The sequence below is a fragment of the Lolium perenne genome, chromosome 6, assembly GCF_019359855.2.
Source record: "Lolium perenne isolate Kyuss_39 chromosome 6, Kyuss_2.0, whole genome shotgun sequence".
Lineage (NCBI taxonomy): Eukaryota > Viridiplantae > Streptophyta > Magnoliopsida > Poales > Poaceae > Lolium > Lolium perenne.
Window position 1 is genome coordinate 218,514,050 of NC_067249.2, and position 12,653 is coordinate 218,526,702.

Here is a 12,653-nt window from a genome sequence, read left to right on the forward strand (position 1 = left end):
AACACTCCTATTTCTTTTAAAATAAAAGGCTCTAGTACATGGGTAATCCCAGCTTCCCTCTGCGAAGGGCCTTTCTTTTACTTTTATGTTGAGTCTTCATCTTCTACCTTATGCGCCAATTAAGAGAGCATAGTTGTCATTCTTAGTGCAATATGCATAGTCTCAAAATTATTATTGATTGATTCATGATTGTGTTATTGCTTGCTCTTAAATTATTTGTATCTAGTCACCCTATGAACTTTAAAGGTGTCCTTGCATTTATGTTTTGTTATTCCATAAGGACATGTTGAGTACCACTTTATTATGTTTAGTTTCAATGCACTATTATTCATGATCCTTTCTTTGAGTTACTTTTTAATTGAATTATATCTATCATGCCTATGTTAGAGTACTTAGATCCTAACTCACAATGCTTTACATGCTTGATCAAGATTGCATTGGCTTCATGTCACCTGAAAAATTATTTTGTTATCACTTACCTACTCGAGGACGAGTAGGAGTTAAGCTTGGGGGTGCTGATGGTGTTCCCCATGACAGCATGGTTATCACACAATGAATATCATGATGAAACAATAACATGTGAACACATGTGATCCTCACATCACTACCATCCCCTCCGGTTGTCCCGATTTCTGTCACTTCGGGGCCATTGGTTCCGGACAGCGACATGTGTATACAACTTGCAGGTAAGATCATAAAACAATGAATATCATGATGAAACAATAACATGTTCAGATCTGAGATCATGGCACTCGGGCCCTAGTGACAAGCATTAAGCATAACAAGTTGCAACAATATCATCAAAGTACCAATTACGGACACTAGGCACTATGCCCTAACAATCTTATGCTATTACATGACCAATCTCATCCAATCCCTACCATCCCCTTCAGCCTACAGCGGGGGAATTACTCACACATGGATGGGGGAAACATGGCTGGTCGATGGAGAGGCGTTGGTGGTGATGATGGCGATGATCTCCTCCAATTCCCCGTCCCGGCGGAGTGCCAGAACGGAGACTTCTGGCTCCCGAGATGGAGTTTCGTGATGTGGCGGCGTACTGGAGGGTTTCTGGCGACTTCGACTTCTTGGTCGCGATTTTTAGATCGAACCCCTTAAGTAGTCTAGAGGAGGGCGTCGGAGGCCAGCCGAGGGGGCCACAAGCTAGGGCCGCGCGCCCCCCTCCTGGGCCGCGCCGCCCTAGGGTGTGGGGCCCTCGGGCCTCCACCTTACTTGCCCTTCTGGCTCCGTGAGTCTTCTGGAAAAATAGGACCTTTCGCATAAATTCCGAGGATTTTCCTGAAAGTTGGATTTCTGCACAAAAACGAGACACCAGAACAGTTCTGCTGAAAACAGCATTAGTCCGTGTTAGTTGCATCCAAAATGCACAAATTAGAGGCAAAACAATAGCAAAAGTGTTCGGGAAAGTAGATACGTTTTGGACGTATCACCTCCATCTACGGCGCCGATGCCATCTTCGCGCTCTGCACCTTATTATACTCCATCTAGCAAGCCGGTCTCTAATGTGTCCAACACAAAGAAGTCCGAACCTGCTCCGAGTAGGAGTGGTTCTATAATGTCTACTACGCGCAACCGTGATATGAATTGTCATACATGTGGTGGCAAGGGTCACTTCAAGAGAGATTGTCCTAACCGCAAAGTTATGATTATCAATGAGGACAATGAGTATGAGACTGGAGATGATGTTGATACATATGCTCCGAAGATGATGACTATGACAAAGTGATGGTGTAGGTGCTTATCCGTCGGAAGCTCGCACTATTGTTGTGTCTCAGCGTGCTCTTAATGTGTTGCCAAGTGCATCTACTCAGCGCTGCAATTTGTTCCAAAAAAAGGCTTTAGTTGGTCCTGACAAGGCTTGCAAGGTCATTATTGATGGCAGGAGTTGCCGCAATTTAGCAAGCAAGGAGTTGTGCACCAAGATGAAACTGAAGTATCTACCGCACCCGCATCCATACTATACTCAGTGGTTGAGCGACAATGGTGAGATGAAGGTAAACCACATGGTGCGTGTTGATTTTGAGATTGGACCGTATAAGGATTCCATTGATTTTCATGTGGTTCCTATGATGGTGTGTCACCTACTATTGGGTCGGCCTTGGCTCTATGACCGTTCTGTGCAACACAATGGACGTGCCAATACATATCACTTGGAGTTCAAGGGCAATAAAATCAACTTGCAGCCTATGTCACCACAGCAAATTGTCAATGAATCTCGTCAGAAAGTTGAAGTAAACTTGGAGGATGCACCTATAGATAGGAGAGAGAATTGTAATGCTGTGAGTGATATAACGAAAAGTGAGAGAGTGAATTCCTTAGTCTTATTAGCCACCAAAGAGGACATGAGAGAATTTAGTGAGGATCCTACAGCCATGCCTCTTGTGCTCATGCGCAATGGTGAGGTTTTGGTTTCTAACGACATGACCCCTATTTCTCTTGGTGTTTCTAGTGTTTTGCAGGAATTCAACGACGTATTTCCGGAGGAAGTACCCGCAGGACTACCACCATTGCGTGGTATTGAGCATCAAATTGACTTGATCCCCGGTGTCTCGCTGCCCAATAGGGTGCCATATAGGACGAACCCTGAAGAGACGAAGGAGATACATAAACAAGTACAAGCGCTACTCGACAAAGGTTATATCCGCATAAGCCTTAGTCCTTGTGATGTTCCTGTTATTCTAGTTCCTAAGAAAGATGGTACATGGCGCATGTGTGTAGATTGTAGAGCGATAAACAACATTACTATTCGATATCGTCATCCTATTCCCCGTTTAGAGGATATGCTAGATGAATTGAGTGGTGCTGCAGTTTTCTCTAAAATTGATTTGCGTAGTGGTTATCATCAAATTAGGATGAAAGAGGGGGATGAATGGAAAACAACCTTTAAAACAAAATTTGGTTTATATGAGTGGTTAATAATGCCTTTTGGTTTGACTAATGCACCTAGCACTTTCATGAGACTGATGAACCAGTTTTGCGTGATTTTATTGGCAAGTTTGTGGTTGTGTACTTTGATGACATATTGATCTACAGCCGCAATGAATCTGACCATACTATACATATTCGACATGTTTTGCAACTGTTGCGTGATAATAAACTCTATGGTAATCTTGAGAAGTGCACTTTTTTGCAAAGATAAGGTCATATTTCTGGGTTATGTTGTCTCTAACCATGGAGTAGAAGTAGATGTGTCTAAAATTGAAGCTATTCAAAATTGGCCTACTCCCATGAATGTGAGTCAAGTAAGAAGTTTTCATGGTCTTGTTGGATTCTATAGAAGATTTGTGCCCAATTTTAGTACTATTGCTGCACCTTTGAATGAATTAGCTAAAAGGGTGTTGTATTTGAGTGGGGCGCAGCCCAAGATCATGCTTTTGATGAACTAAAAAGATTATTAACTTCTGCACTATTGCTTGCACTTCCTGATTTCAATAAGCAATTTGAGATTGAATGTGATGCTAGTGGTATTGGAATTGGTGGTGTGTTGATGCAAGAGGGTCGCCTAATTGCATATTTTTTTGAGAAACTTTCTGGTGCTAAGTTGAACTATCCTATTTATGATAAAGAATTGTATGCTTTAATTAAAGTTCTTAAGGTTTGGCAACATTATCTGTGGCCAAAAGAATTTATCATACATTCTGATCATGAAGCTTTAAAATATCTGAAAGCCCAATCTACATTGCATAGGCGTCTTGCTAAGTGGGTTGAGTTCATTGAGTCTTTTCTATACATTATTAAGCATAAGAAGGGAAAATATAATATTGTTGCTGATGCTCTATCTAGGAAGAATATGCTATTAACTCAACTTGATGTTAAACTTCTTGGATTAGAGATACTAGCCTCTAATAGGAAGAAAGTAATGTTTGGAGAAGTTGCTGTCCTGAAAACAGATTCTGTGCTGTTACCATAAAACTCGTATAAATAGCCAGTGCATAATTTTGATCTGTCAGTTTTTATGCATATTCCCCAGGTTATTATCTAACGTTCGTTAGTTTATCACTTTTTGATATAAGCAACATAGGATTTTCAAAAATATCGATCTTTAACTGCTGTTTTGTTTTGACAGATTTCTGCACTATTTGCATTTGCCTCTAAAATCTATTTTTTAGTTCTTTTGATCAAATAGATTTTTTAAAGATTGCTACAGTAGCTTATGCTTTAATAGATGTTTGATATATGTTAGTACTGAACACAAGTGGATTTGTTTATTTTGAATGTACTAATGTTGCTAATGAAGAATAGTGTGAAGTTGTATGAAGGAAGTTTTCAAGTGTAGGGAAAGAAGAATGATGTGATGAGATGAAGAATGGACAAAAGCTCTAGCTTGGGGATGCCCCTGCACCCCAAGACATATTCAAGATGTACAAGCATCAAAGCTTGGGGATGCCCAATGCATCCCCTCTTCATCAACAAAGTAACATGTCATCTCTCTATGCGCTATATTTTTATTGCTTCATACGCTATGTGTTGTTCTTGGAGCGTTTTTTTGTTTTGTTTTGTTTCCTGTAGAATATGTTGGATCCCGGCACGTTTGTTTTGGAGAAAGAACCGCTCCTTTTTAATTGCATAGAACATTCTAGTTTTCGTTGTTATTGTTCTGCGAGTGTTCTAGTTTTCTGGTACTACGTTTAGCTCTTGTTCTTTCACTTGAATTTTGTTCAGAGCATGTTAGTATTATTTATTTATGTATGAGTAGCTCTCTGGTCCATATTGTATTCATCTCTGAGTTATTTTAAATAAGTTGATTGGTATGACTTGTTTTAAATGGCTGAGAGTGCATAATGTTTCATTGAAAGAATCATGTGTTGTTTCTATCATAAAAGCATATTATTGTGGTATTCTCCTTGGATGCTTTATTGGGTTGACTTGGCGCATGCTCATAACATGTTATGACTATAACCAGTCAACTAAAGCTTCTATGATCATTTAGTTTTTGATTTGTAATATCACTTTATGCTTTGATTGATAATGTTTTGTCGTTATACATGATTATGGCTATTATTGCTCTCTTAGTTGGTCGCTTCCAGTCATTTTTTCTAGCCTTCACCTGTACAAAGTATGATCTATACTTGTGCATCCAACCACCAAAAACCAAAGTTGCCAATTGTGTCCACCATATCTACCTATATGTGGTATTTCACCGCCACTCCAAATTAAATTGCTTGTGTGCTACCTTTAAACCTTCAAAAATTTATCACTTGTTTTTGTGTAATTTATAGCTCATGGGAAAGTAGTCTAAAAAAAGTATGGTGGCAAGTACTATGTTTTATGCATTTTTAGTTCTTATAAGTTGCTTGTTGTGTGATAACCATGCTGTCAATTTTTTATGCTCCATGCTTGTTTTACACCAATTCATATATGTTTTTGCTTACACTTCGTTGCACTTTTACATGATTTCCGGCACTAACCTATTACCAAGATGACACAGTGCGAGTTCCCTGTTTTCTGCTATTTTTGTATTTCAAAAAAGTTGTACCAGAAATATTCTCGGAATTGGACGAAACAAAAGCTGAAGTCAATATTTTACCGAAACGAAGACAAAGTCCGGAGGGGGGATGAAGAGGCGCACGAGGGCGCCTAGACCACCCCTAGGCGCGGCCTGGGCCTGGCCCGTGCCTAGGGTAGGTGTGGGGCCACCAGGCGCCCGACCGACCTGAATCCTCCACCTATTCATACATCTTCTCGGGAAAACCCTGGATACCCGAGCCTCCATTTACGAAAAGTTACGTCGCGGCTGCCATCGCAGAAGCCATATCGGGGGGTTCTGAAGCTCTTCCTGGCACCCTGCCGGAGGGGGAAATCATCACCGGAGGCATCTACATCGCCATGCCCGCCTCCGAAGTGATGCGTGAGTAGTTCATCCTTGGACTATGGGTCCATAGTAGTAGCTAGATGGTTGTCTTCTCCACTTTGTGCTTCATGTATCGATCTTGTCAGCTGCCCTACATGATCAAGATCATCTTTATGTAATCCTATATGTTTGGTTTGCTGGGATCCGATGGATGTTGAATACTATGTTGAGATTGATTATATATTCATGTCATATGTTATTTGTGATCTTGCATGCTCTCCGTTGCTAGTAGAAACTCTGGCAAAGTGGACACGTGTGACTCCAAGAGGGGGTATTTATGCTCGATAGTAGGTTCATGCCTCTAGTTTCCTGGGAGAGTGACTTTATAACTTCTAAGGTTGTAGATGTGTTGTTGCTACTAGGGAAAAAACAACAATGTTTTATCCAAGGGTAATTCTATTGTTTACTTTACACACATTGCTTAATGTGATAGTCTGTTGCTTGCAACTTTATACTGGAAGGGGTGCGGACGCTAACCTGAAGGTGGATTATTAGTCATAGACGCAGTTGGATTACGGTCTATGTATTATGTTGTAATGCCCAATACCAAATATCATAGTAATCATCTTGTCATGTATGGTCGATATTCTGTCAATTGCCCAGCTGTAATTTGTTCACCCAACATGCTATTTCTTTATGGAGAGACACCTCTAGTGAACTGTGGACCCCGGTCCTATTTCCTTTACTGATAAATTCTACTGCAATCTTGTTCTGTTTACTTTCTGCAAACATCTCTTTCCACTCGATACGTCTAATCCTTTGTGTTCAACAAACCAGTGAGATTGACAACCTCAGTGCAAGTTGGGGCAAAGTACTTTGGTTGTGTTGTGTGCAGGTTCCACGTTGTTGCTGACGCCGGTAGTGCGCCCTGCCACTAGTCAGCCAACAACACCTTCAGAAGTCACGCCTTTCTCCTACTGGTCGATTAAACCTTGGTTTCATACTGAGGGAAAACTTGCTGCTCTGCTCATCACACCTTCATCTTGGTGTTCCCCAACAGCGTGTCTGCATACGCCGAGTACACGCCATCACACACAACCCCCTCAACATTGCCACTCTCATCCAGTCTCACCTCCATAAGCACCGATAGGAATCGCGAGAGGACCATGGGCAAGTCGTGGCCCTACAAGAAGGTAAAGAAAAAACACTAGGCGGGGTCCTCATGGTCCGGCGACCCTCCTCGATGCAACCTCCAATACGTCCCCATGTATGTGGCGCGTTCGTGACATGAGAAGAGGCTCTTCGCTGGTTGGAGCGACAACAACCTCCTCTACGGCTAAAACCTCTACCTGCAGAGGGTGTCGGTACCGCCGGTTCCACTGGAAGGGAGTGAGCTACACGAGTAGGTTCGGTGTTGTCGGGCACTCCTCCTGCCCGATCTACGTCCCGACCCTAGAAACACCATCAAATCGTACGCGTGGGACACCTTCGGGCATTGTGAATTGTTTTCATGGGTGGCGAGGACATCACAGGTGAGGAGACGAGGGATGATACTGAGGAATACCTCAGACTCCTCGCGTGGGAGCACAAGCAACTGGCGGCCGTGAAGACGGAGGACGAACCCCCTTCTAGTTACCTGACCTCCCGTGCGAGGAGGCTCTCAAGCTCTCCATGGAAGCATCAGAGCTAGATTACCTAGCCAAGTGGGATGGCCTCGCAGGGTAAGTGCAGCAGCCCGCGCTCGCGCAGGGGCTCCCTGCCATGCTGCTGGGGACTCCACAATGTCAGGCTGCACCGGTGTCGACATGGGCTCTCTGGCTCGTCCCTGCATCGGCCCCTCTAACGCCAGTCCTTTCAGCGGCAACATCCCTAGTTCTAGCGAGCGCAAACCCTAGATAAGGTTTCTATCTAGTTATTTTTATTCTTATGTTCTTTTTTTGTTTTTACCTGCATAAAAGTTTTCAATATATTAAATCATATAGTAAGAAATAGATCTTGCCAGTGGCCTAATTTTAATATGCGGATTGACTAAAAGGAACCAAATTTTGGAGATGGCATAGAGGATTGAGGGCATATCCAGGGGCCCGTCGCAAACCGTGCGGTACGAAAATGCGTCCGCACCCCTACCCAGCAGCCCGACGCATAATGATCGGCCTGTCCACGAGGACGCAAGCGCGGCCCAAATATGCTTCGCGAATGCGTCTACGTGGACGCTGCTCGAACGTAACTCGCGACCTTGTATTCTTAGGCGGCCCCGCACGTCACGTTTTGCACTGGTGCGACTGATGTCTATGCACGCTTCTATTCTTGTAGACAGTGTTGGGCCTCCAAGTGCAGAGGTTTGTAGAACAACAACAAGTTTCCCTTTAGTGGATCACCCAAGGTTTATCGAACTCAGGGAGGTAGAGGCCAAAGGTATTCCTCTCAAGCAACCCTGCAATTACGATACAAGAAGTCTCTTGTGGCCCCAACACACCGAATACACTTGTCAGATGTATAGGTTCACTAGTTCGGTGAAGAGATAGTAAAATGCAAGTGCTATGGATGAATATGAGTGGTAATAACAATCTTAAATAAATGTGGCAGCAAGTAAACATGCAATAAAACAGTAAATAAACGGTGATTCGATGTTTGGAAACAAGGCCTAGGGATCATACTTTGACTAGTGGTCACTCTCAACAATGATATCATAAAGGAATATAAATATAAGCACTTCACTATGCTACTCTGAAAGACTCTCCGGTTGGATAACAGACACTAATCCACTGCGTAGATCTGCAAAAGCAAACCTTAAAAATGTATTCCCAAGTACTAATGAACACCCCACGCTCCACTTTGAGCATTCATAGGTGGTACTAACACACCACAATTTCAGACAGACATCCAACTCAAATCATAATTCAGTGAACAAGTATTCTTTGAAATATAGCCTAAGAGACCCACACGGTGCACACACTCCACCTTTACACACGTGGGACAAGGAGTATCTGGAGATGACATAAGTAAAGTTCACTTGAATAGCATAACGACATCTAGATTACAAAGCTCATGGTCACATAAAGATCACACCATGGGAGAGAGAGACAGACCACATAGCTACCGGTAGAGCCCCCAGCCCCGAGGGAGAACTACTCCCTCCTCATCATGGGAGTCTGCAACGGCCATGGAGATGGCGGTGGAGTCGATGGAGATGGCCCCGAGGGAAATTCCCCATCCCGATAGGGTGCCGGAAGAGACTTTTGTCCCCCGGATCTTGTCTGCGATGGCGGCGGAGCTACATAACCTTTCGTGGGCGGAGACTAGTATCTTTAGGGTTTTTGCGTCGGATGATTTATATAGGCGGAGGATTGAGGTTGGTGGGGTGCATGTGCCCCACACCATGCCTAGGTGCAGGCCAGGGCCATGCCGCACCTAGGGTAGGTGTGGCCACCTGGTGCCCCCCCTTCGTCTCTCCTCTGGACTTCGTCTTCGCTGCGGGAAAAATAGGAACTTTGGTTTTTGTTTCATCCAATTCTGAGAATATTTCATGTACAACTTTTCTGAAATACAAAAACAGCAGAAAACAGGGAACTGGCACTGTGGCATCTTGTCAATAGGTTAGTGCCGGAAAATGCATAAAAATGCCACGAAATGTAAACAAAACATGCAATTAGTGTAAAACAAGCATGGAGCATCAAAAATTATAGATACGTTTGAGACGTATCAAGCATCCCCAAGCTTAACTCCTGCTTGTCCTCGAGTAGGTAAGTGATAACAAAATAATTTTTGAGGTGACATGAAGCCAACACAATCTTTATCAAGTTACTGTAAAAGCATTGTGAGCTGGGATCAAAGTACTCTAAACATAGGCATGATAGATATAATTCTAACAATAGAACTTAGCAACTATGTTATAGCATGAAGAGTAACTCAAACAAAGGATCATGAGTAATAGTGCATTGAAAGCAACTGTGTGTTTATGATCATAGAGTAAACATAACAAAGTGGTACTCAACATGTCTTTATGGAATAGCAAAACATAAATGCAAGGACACCTTCAAAGTTCATAGGGTGACTAGATACAGATAATTTGAGAACAAAAATAGAACAATCATGAATCAATCAATAATAGTTTTGGGACTATGCATATTTCACTAAGAATGACAACTATGCTCTCTTAATAAGTGCATAAGGTAGAAGGTGAAGACTCAACATGAAAGTAAAAGAAAGGCCCTTCGCAGAGGGAAACATGGATTACCCATGGGCTAGAGCTTTTTATTTTGAATGCAATAGGAGTGTTGAAAATATTTATTTTGAGAGGTGCTACTTATGTCAATGGTAGTGATAAATAGTATGAATGCATAATTACTTCCTATAAGTTCGCTTGCCTCATGCATAATATACCAATAGTGCTCACACCTTGTCCTAATTAGCTTGGACTTCCATGTATTTTCGTCGCATACATATGTTTTAACCATGTGTCACAAAGGGGTACCTCCTTGCCTCCTGTACAAAGGTCCTTAGGAGATGGATCTCATTTGATTTCTCAATTTTGATGAATCTCAACTTTTTTGGACATCCATACCGGGAAAGCAAGGACAACAGATATTTGGACTTTTGCCCAGCTGAAACTTCCACCATGTGAACATGGCTTTAGTTGGAGGCCCAATGTTCATCTCTAACAATATGCATACTCAAATCTTGGCTGTAGGGATTCGTAGCATAGAAAACAAAAAAATTCCTACCGAAAGAACGAATAACAAGCCAAGATCTAATCTAGTATATGGTAGCAACGAGGTGAAGATCAACATACCCTTGAAGATTGCTAAGCGTTAACGATATTAGATCTCGTGGTTGATGTAGTCGATCACTTGCCACTTGCAAAAGCGTGTAGAAGATCTTGACGGTGCCACAGTCGGGCAGTACCTCCGTACTCGGTCACACGTTCGGTGTTGATGATGACGTTCTTCTCCCCGTTCCAGCGGGCAGCAGATGTAGTAGATCCTCCCGCGAATCCCGCCAGCACGATGACGTGGTGGCGGTGGTGGTGGAGATCTCTGGCAGGGCTTCGCCTAAGCACCGCTGGAGTAACGGGAGGAGGGGTGGCTAGGGTTTGGGGAGAGGGGACGTTCTTCTCCCCGTTCCAGCGGGCAGCGGATGTAGTAGATCCTCCTTGGAATCCCGCCAGCACGACGGCGTGGTGGCGGTGGTGGTGGAGATCTCCAGTAGGGCTTCGCCTAAGCACCGCGGGAGTAACGGGAGGAGGGGGTAGCTAGGGTTTGGGGAGAGGGGCACTTGGGGCGCTGGCCTTGGGTGCCCTTGGGTGGTGCGGCTCAAGTGGTGGCCGGCCCCTCCCTCTCCTCGTCATTATATATGTGGAACCCCTAGGGTTTGCCCAAAGATTCGAATAAGAGTCCAACTAAAAAACTTACCATATGGTGAAACCTAGGGGAAGTGGGACTCCTCCCTTTCCTTTCCCTATGGCCGGCCATGGAGGTGGAGTCCACCATGGACTCCACCTTCCCCTTTGGCTGGCCGACTAGGGTTGGTGGAGTCCATCCGGGACTCCACCTTCCATGGTGATTTCTTCCGGAAGGTTCTAGAACATTCTAGCAACTTCCATAAATGCACCGGATCATTTCCAAACTTGGAAAGTGACTTCCTATATATGAATCTTATTCTCGGGACCATTCCGGAACTCCTCGTGATGTCCTGGATCCCATCCGAGACTCCAAGCAACATTTAAACTCCATTCCATATTCCATATCTACTTAAAACGACATCAAACCTTAAGTGTGTCACCCTACGGTTCGAGAACTATGCGAACATGATCGAGACCCCTCTCCGATCAATAACTAATAGCGAGACCTGGAGATCAATACTAGATCCCACATATTCAACGATGACTTCATGATCGAAAGAACCATTCACATAAAATAACAATTCCCTTTGTCTCGCGATATTTTACTTATCCGAAGTTTGATCGTCGGTATCTCCATACCTAGTTCAACCTCGTTATTGAGAAGTACTCGTTACTCGTACCGTGATATGATATCCCTTGTGAACCAGTCACATGCTTTCAAGCTAATCAGATATCATTTCACCGAGAGGGCCTGTCGTGGATATGACCACGGCAGGTGCTACGGGGGGCAGCACTTCGTTGATGCGGGGGCAAGGGAACTCAGCCATCTGCGGAACGAGGTGCACAAGACGCAAGGTTTTACCCAGGTTCAGCCCCTCCGGAGAGTAAAAGGCCTATGTCCTTGTTATCACCAGAATTTGACCGAGTCAGAGGTGGGCCGCGATCAAGATTGGGCTTGATGAAATATACATGGAAGAATACGCGAACCGGCCTTGTACACGAAGTTTGGGCTAGTTTGCCCTTGTATCTGTAAATATAAATAGGATACGTGTCGGTTAGATAGAATTTGGCTCGTGCACGGTTGGGATTACTCCCACGTTAGAAAGTCTACGGACTATAAATATGTATCTAGGGTTTCTGAAATAAACAACAATCACGTTCATCACAAACCAATCTTGGCGCATCGCCGACCCCTTGTTTCGAGGGTTTCTTTCGGGTAAGCATCATGCTGCCTAGATCGCATCTTGCGATCTAGGCAGTACACGTTTATTCGTTATCCATGCGTTGCTCGTACTGAAGCCTTTTTGATGGCGAGCAACGTAGTTATCATAGATGTGTTAGGGTTAGCATTGCTTTACCGTGCTACATGTTTTCGTCCATGCAACCCTTAGACGTCTAGCCGTCCTTACACCTTTCTTAGGTGTAAGGGCGGCATCTTGCTTGATCATTGTTTAGTAGATCCGATCCATTATGATCGCTCCTTGATTCATCAAGGATTAG